Genomic DNA, 7,240 nt, shown 5'->3' on the forward strand with positions numbered 1-7,240 from the left:
AACTAAGCTTTCTTCTTTCAAATTAGAGGGACTGGCAACACTATCCTGCATGGCTCTCCCACCCCCAAAAAAATGTTTAAAAAAAGTAAAAAACTGCATGGATTAGGGGGCAACAGGAAAGTGTATCTGGGGAGGGTGGGGATTAAAGTGAAAATAAAGGCGGTTGAAGAAGAAGGGAAAAGCAGCACACAAGAAGAGAGCAAAACGGGGATGGGGGAGAAGCACACGAGGAAGAAAACTTCACCGGGGTGGGGAGAGAGCAACATTGGCCGCGTGGGTCGAGGAGAAACACATGGGCAAGAGGGAACAACACGGAGTGGGAATGAAAGAAGCACAGGAGGGAGCCAGCTGTAAAACACATGTATGCTCATAAAGTGCTTAATCAAAAAGAAAAAAGTATTCCTGTAAGGACACAAGCCAGCCCATCAAGAGAATGGTAAAGAGGCTAAGATCCAGGGATGAAACAATCCCAAGATGGAACTAGATGGACAAGGAAAACCATCAAATTAGAAGCAAGGACATGAGAGAGGCAATAAAGCTAAGCAATGGGCAGGCTTTAGACCCTCTGTTCAAGGCAAGCCCCAGTAGTTATTGTGCAACCAGACAACTTGCGCTGTCTGCTAGGCAGGACCTAAAATTTACAGAAATCACCAGCCACTTATCTATTTCAATGTTTATCAACATGTGGAATAAACCTGTAAGGTCTTCATCATGCCAGATCCAAGGTGAGTAGTAGTCTCAATTGCACATTTGGTCTCTGTTTGTTCAAACCTGCGCACCTGGCTTCTAAATGACCGAAAAATAATATTTCCCTTTAGTAATGGTATCCCTGTAAATGGACACTGTAAACAGAGCCAGCAAGAGTTCTAGTGTTTATGGTTTCCCAATTCACAGATCAGCTACTAATCCTGCCCTCTCGTGTTTCATCATTTCTTTCCCAGTGCACCACAGAATCCAATCTTTGCTTGTGTGTACAGATGGGGAAATCCATGAGCCCTTTCTTTCCCTCTCCCCCACAGCAGATAATAAAAGACCTCGAGAATTCATCTCACACCGGACAGCCCTCTTTTGTGCGTTTAACACGTTTTCCAAAATAAAGTCGTGCTGTGGTCCTAAACATCTTTCTTTCTTAAAGGCTACTTAAGGGATTGGCCCTTGAGGCGACATTATGCTGCCCGGTGAGTCACTTTCTCTATCACTGTGAGTTTCTTTCTCTGCCCGGTGAGTCACTTTCTCTGCCACAGTGAGTCTCTTTCTCTGCCCGGTGAGTCACTTTCTCTGCCACAGTGAGTCTGTTTCTCTGCCACAGTGAGTCTCTTTCTCTGTCACAGTGAGACTCTTTCTCTGGCACAGTGAGTCTCTTTCTCTGCCCAGTGAGTTTCTTTCTCTGCCAGAGTGAGTCTCTTTCTCTGCCCGGTGAGTCACTTTCTCTGCCACAGTGAGTCTCTTTCTCTGTCACAGTGAGTCACTTTCTCTGCCACAGTGAGTCTCTTTCTCTGCCCAGTGAGTTTCTTTCTCTGCCACAGTGAGTCTCTTTCTCTGCCCAGTGAGTCTCTTTCTCTGCCACAGTGAGTCTTTTTTTTTTTTCTTTTTTTTTTTAGTCCTCATATGAAGATAACATGCTCCAAGAAAAAGAATCAAGAGAAAAGAGTCTCTAACCCTATTTGAAGTCTGAAGGAGTACTCCTGTAATTACCGATTTGAGGTCACCCCTCGGGGCGGGGAGGATACAATGTATCTTCCAAAAACCGTGCCTTTGACTCCTTATATGGGTTTTCGCCTTTGTCTTGAGTCTACATTGGCCCCCGGTAACACGTTGCCCATAAAGGAAGGCCTTCTCAGCCCATACGCCTGGGCTTAACCTTGGGCATGTTAGATAATCATAGGACCCAAAAAAAAAAGAAAAAAAGAAAAAGAACAAAAAAAGGAAAAGCAACAAGATATTTTAATTTCTAAACATTTTAGTTTCTTTTACCTGTCATGTCACCTCTCCCTCTTCCCTTTCCCTTTATGTATAACTAGTCCCTGACTCAACCCAATTTTCCCATATTTCCCAGTATCTAGCTTTTTTCTTGTGGATCCCTACTTGGTCTAGCATCGCTATCCTTTGGATGGAATGTATCCATTCTACTTCCGTCGGGGGAGATGGCAATATCCATTTGATACATATTTCCCTCCGGGCTAAAAGGATCAAAACAAAAAATAGCGCTTTGTGGTTTCTAGATAGTCTTCGTTCTTCAATTTCACTAGGAAGTAACCCAAAAAGAACCGAAACTATTGTTAGCTTTATTTCTAAACCCCTTATGTAAGAGAGAGTCTTACCAATTTTATCCCAAAAGGGAGTTAAGACTGGGCAACTCCAAGACATATGTTCCTCGTTAGCCATTTCATCTCCACATTTGGGGCACTTCTTGATGTCTCGACTTCCCATCTTTGACATTTTCTGGGGAGTCCAGTATGCCTTGTGCGCTGTAAAGATGTGATTCTTTTTTAAAGAAGCAGCATTTACATAGGACCAGAGATAGAACATAGATACTTGCCCAATTTTTCCAAGGTCTTCATCCGGAAGGTCTTTTTTCCAAATTTCCATAAATGCAGCCTGGTCCTCATCTCCACCTTGGGCAAGTAACCAGTACCAGACAGCCACTTCTTTTTCTTTGCCACTACGAGTGCATATCTTATACGCCAAATTTGAGTTCCCTTTCACGTCATTCCCGGCAGATCTAATCCAACTTGTCAGCTGATAAAATTTAAACTTAGAAATCGAACCTCCAGTTATAGATGATAAATGAGGCCAGGAAATTATTTCAGCTTCATGTAAAATTTTCCCCCAGGTGTTGATCCCAGATCTTCTTAACGGGACTGCCAAGCTGTCCATTAAGCATTCCGGAGTGCCAGGGGAGTCCCAAATTGGCGCGGATTCGTTATAGTATGGGATTTTTAGAAATCGTCTTACTTGTGTCCAAATTTTTATTGCCGCACTCAGTATCTTGAGTTTTACTTTTTTGAAAAATTTGGGGTTCCCGAATTTAAAAAGAAACTTCCCAGCTTGTTTAGAGAAATCTTTTGTGAGGGCTTTGAAGAGAGGTGAGAACATACAGTCCTCTAACATTAATTGTCGAAAGTTTTTTAATTGGAATGCACACATGTACAAATAGAGGTCAGGGCTTGCAATTCCTCCGTATTCCTTTTTTTTCCTAAGTTTATTTCGTGCAATCCTCGGACATTTATTAGCCCATATAAACCTTGAGAGAAGCCCCTGTACTTTCCCAAACCACATTTTTGGGAACTCTAGGGGGATAGCATTAAATAGAAAAGTGAATTTTGGGATAATGGACATTTTCACAATGTTAGATTTACCCAGAAAAGAGAGAGAAAGCGCTCCCCATGATTGTAACTGGGAGGCTATTTCTTTAGTTGTTTTATCAAAATTAACTTGCGCTATTTTGTTGATATCTTGCACAATCTGGATTCCTAAATATCTTATCTCCTTCTTTTCATAGGGGCTCTCAAAGTCCATATGCCACTTCATAAGTTCTGTTTTTTGTTGATTGAGAAGGAAGCCCGAGACCTTTCCAAAGTTCTCTATTACCTGCCATATCCCCACATATGATTTTTCCAGATTTCCAGTGAATATAACTAAGTCGTCCGCGTAAAGGCCTATTCTTTTTTCCCACCCATTGCAGTTAAAGGGAATGATTTTCTGAGATGATCTTAGATTGTGTGCTAACGGTTCAATATACATATTAAAGAGTATCGGTGACAGGGGACAGCCCTGTCTCGTTCCTCTCCCAATATGTATTGCTCTAGTTAGATTCCCATTAATCAATATTTTAGCTGAAGGGTTCTTATATAATGCCTTTATTGCTGTTATACATCTATCCCCGAGATCAAAGCATTGTAGAATTTTAAATAAAAATGACCAATCGACCCGGTCGAAAGCCTTGGCGGCATCGAATGTCATAACCGTCAAGGGAATCTTATATGTCTGCGTCAGGTCGATTGCCCCAATAAGGTCGTAAGTTAATTCGCTCAACTGCCTCCCTTTCATGAAACCCTTTTGGTCCTGATGAATGAGTGGATCTATCACTTTATTTAATCTTTTTGTAATAATCTGTGAATAGATTTTATGATCACAGTTTAAAAGTGATATTGGGCGATATGATTCGCACCCACGTGGGTTTTTATTCGGTTTTAAGAGGACAATGATTGTTACTTCATCCCATGAAGAGGGAGTGTTATCTCCATTTAAAAAAGATGCGTTAAATAACTGGAGAAGAACTGGGGCTAATTCATCTCTAAGTGTATTATAGATCTCATTGGGGATAGAATCAGGGCCAGCAGCCTTTCCTTTTTTAGGGAGTTTAATACTTGGTTCATCTCATCTATTTCTACTGGAGCGTTGAGAAATTCTTTATCTTCTTGTCGAAGCAGTGGGAGGTCTAGACCCCTCAAGTATTCCTCCATTCCTCCCATGTCCAGGTTTTCCTCCCCCAGATATAGACTTTCATAAAAATGGACAAAGGAATCCTCAATTTCCAATTCTTCTGTGACTATGAGCCCGTTTTTGTGGGAACGTATATCTTTTATCATATTTCTCGTCTGGTCCGTTTTTGTTTTCCAAGCGAGAACCTTGCCACACCCTTCCCCATATTCATGATGAGCCAATTTACTGGCCTCCCATTTCTTTTTTAATATTGCTTCTAAATGGTTATTCAATTTACACTTGACTGATTTTATGCTATTTAGGATGTTCTCATTATCTTCGTCCATTTCAAGGTTTCCATACAGTTTCTGTAGCTCCATTTCTAACTTTCCAGTTTCCTCTTTTTGCTTCTTGGATTGATTACAGTTTATGCTTAATAGTATCCCCCTCAAAAAAGCTTTATATGTATCCCAAACTGATTGAATTGCTGTAGAATCTAAGTTATTTTCAAAAAATTCTTTAGTATCTATTTTTAGTTTTTGAATAATAGATTGTTCCAACAATAATGTTCTATTTATGGTACACCTTCGGGATGATTGAGTCTTACATATAGCTGCTTTTATAATAACTGCGGAATGATCTGGCATGTGTTGGGGGGCATGAGCTACTAGGACCGTATTACGAAAGAATGTTGTACTTACTAAAAAAAAATCGATCCTTGATCTATGGCCGCATTTTTTGTTATGAAAAGTGAACTTGCTGCCTTTCGTTTTTGATTTAGCCAGCATCTCGCTCCATATATCTATTAGATTTATATCCACCATTAACTGTCTTAAGGCTCTTCTCATTTTTGCTGTGGTAGATACAGCTCTGGAAGAAGTCGAGTCTCTACCTGGATTTAAGACCAAGTTAAAATCCCCTCCTAAAATTATATCATTGTCGACTTCTAATAAATGGGGTATCCATGTATATAGGGGATTCGGATCATCCCAATTGGGGCCATAATAGCTTGCAAGCGACATTCCATAACCATTTATTTTTATTTTTGCCACTGCCCATCCACCTGCAGGATCCACAATACTTTCTTTCAGCACTGCCAGTGCTGATTTTTTGATTAGTATTGCGGAGCCTTTAGAAGTGTAAGGTTGGTTTGTGCATATGCAGTGTTCGATCCACCTATGCTGCTTTATAATTAGCTCCCATTCTTCCCTCAGTAGATGGGATTCTTGTATAAGAAAAACCTTACACTCGGACAATCTTAAAAACTCCAATATCTTGTTTCTCCTTCTGGGTACCCTCAAACCATTTACGTTCCACGTCATTATTTCTAAATCAAATTTCCTCATCCTCGACAACATTCTATTTTAATTGTTTCAGTGTTTTGATTAGGATAGAGATAAACTGAATGTTTTTTGGAGATTGCTACTTCAGCTGAGGACATTTTTTTGTTTTTTCCCATATGCTCCCCACCCTGTGCAAGTTAAAAATAAACAATATTTCCAATTTATAGGTGGGCTCCATACCCCCACCCCATAGGGGAACCTCCCTTTCAACTACTAGAGGAATTCCTCTATTTTCAGGCTCAGTCTCGGCTCAAGACATACAAGTATTTATTTTATTTCGCTGAGGAGCTCTTAATTCGATTTATAAGGGCATTTGCTTCTTCTGGATCTTTAAAAATGTACATCTTATTATCCCACATAACCTTCAGAGATGCTGGGAACCGTAGAGACGCTGTAACACCCATGGTTTTCAATTCCTGCAATGATTTCCCCAGCTCCCATTGTTTTTCCTGAGTAAAATGGGATATATCCGATCTAATTCGGAGGGACCAATCAGATCTCTTGTACTCTCCTGCTTTCAGACCTCCTGTTAAGATCTTCTCCTTTAAAGTGTATGATTTGAAATTAACCAGGATCTTTCTGGGGTTTTTCTTCCTGGTTTTTTTAAAGTAAGGGTCTCTATGGACTCTTTGTATATCTCCCTCCAAGATATTTTTATCTAAATCGGGATGAATATCGCATAGGATATTGATAACAAATGCTTTTATATCGCTACCTTCTACATCTTCCGGGACATTTAAGAGGCGAATGTTGTTCCTTCTTGCGGCATTTTCTAAAACTTCTAGTTTTTCTTTTAGAGTTGGATTGTGGGGGAAAATGGCGGCAGCTGGTTAGAGGCAGTCGCAGGCTCGCGTCTCTCGGCAACATGCGAAATCGCTGAAGGAGTCCGGAAAGGCTAAAAACGGGAAGGCAGCAAGTATCATTTAAATAGGCATCTTTTTCCACTTTTGTAACCTTTAGGGGCTTTATGAGCAAGTGAAGTTGTCTGGATTCGGGAGTTGCAGTACTTCGGCGCTCAGGAGCAAGGGTGTCTTGGCGGTGGCAAAAAAAAATTAAAAAACCTCGGGCGCAATCGGCTGGCGTCTTTCTCTCCCTCGGTCCTAATGTTCGGCGCTTAGCGCCTGATACAAGGCAGCGGCACTGGGGGGGCGCTGGAGGCTCGTGGAGGGCGATGGTATGAAGCCGCCGCCGGTCTCGCGGTGAGGAGAGGGGCCGTAGCAAGAGTTGGGACTAGATCGGCGAGGCTGTTTGTGGAGCCCACTAGCCCCTCGCATCGGGGGAACAACGATACTCTCGATCATTTGCAGGATTTCTCAGATACAAATACGCCGGGAGGTAAAAAAGGACAGGAGGAGGCTGAATCCAACATATGGCGAAATTCAATGATTCCGGTAAGGAGAAGGGGAGAGACTGGGGGCCCAAACTCCATTTTGATAGGGAAACGGGGGTTCAAGTAAATCAGAGCCCACAGC

This window comes from Triturus cristatus, chromosome 7 (assembly GCF_964204655.1).
Source record: "Triturus cristatus chromosome 7, aTriCri1.1, whole genome shotgun sequence".
NCBI lineage: Eukaryota > Metazoa > Chordata > Amphibia > Caudata > Salamandridae > Triturus > Triturus cristatus.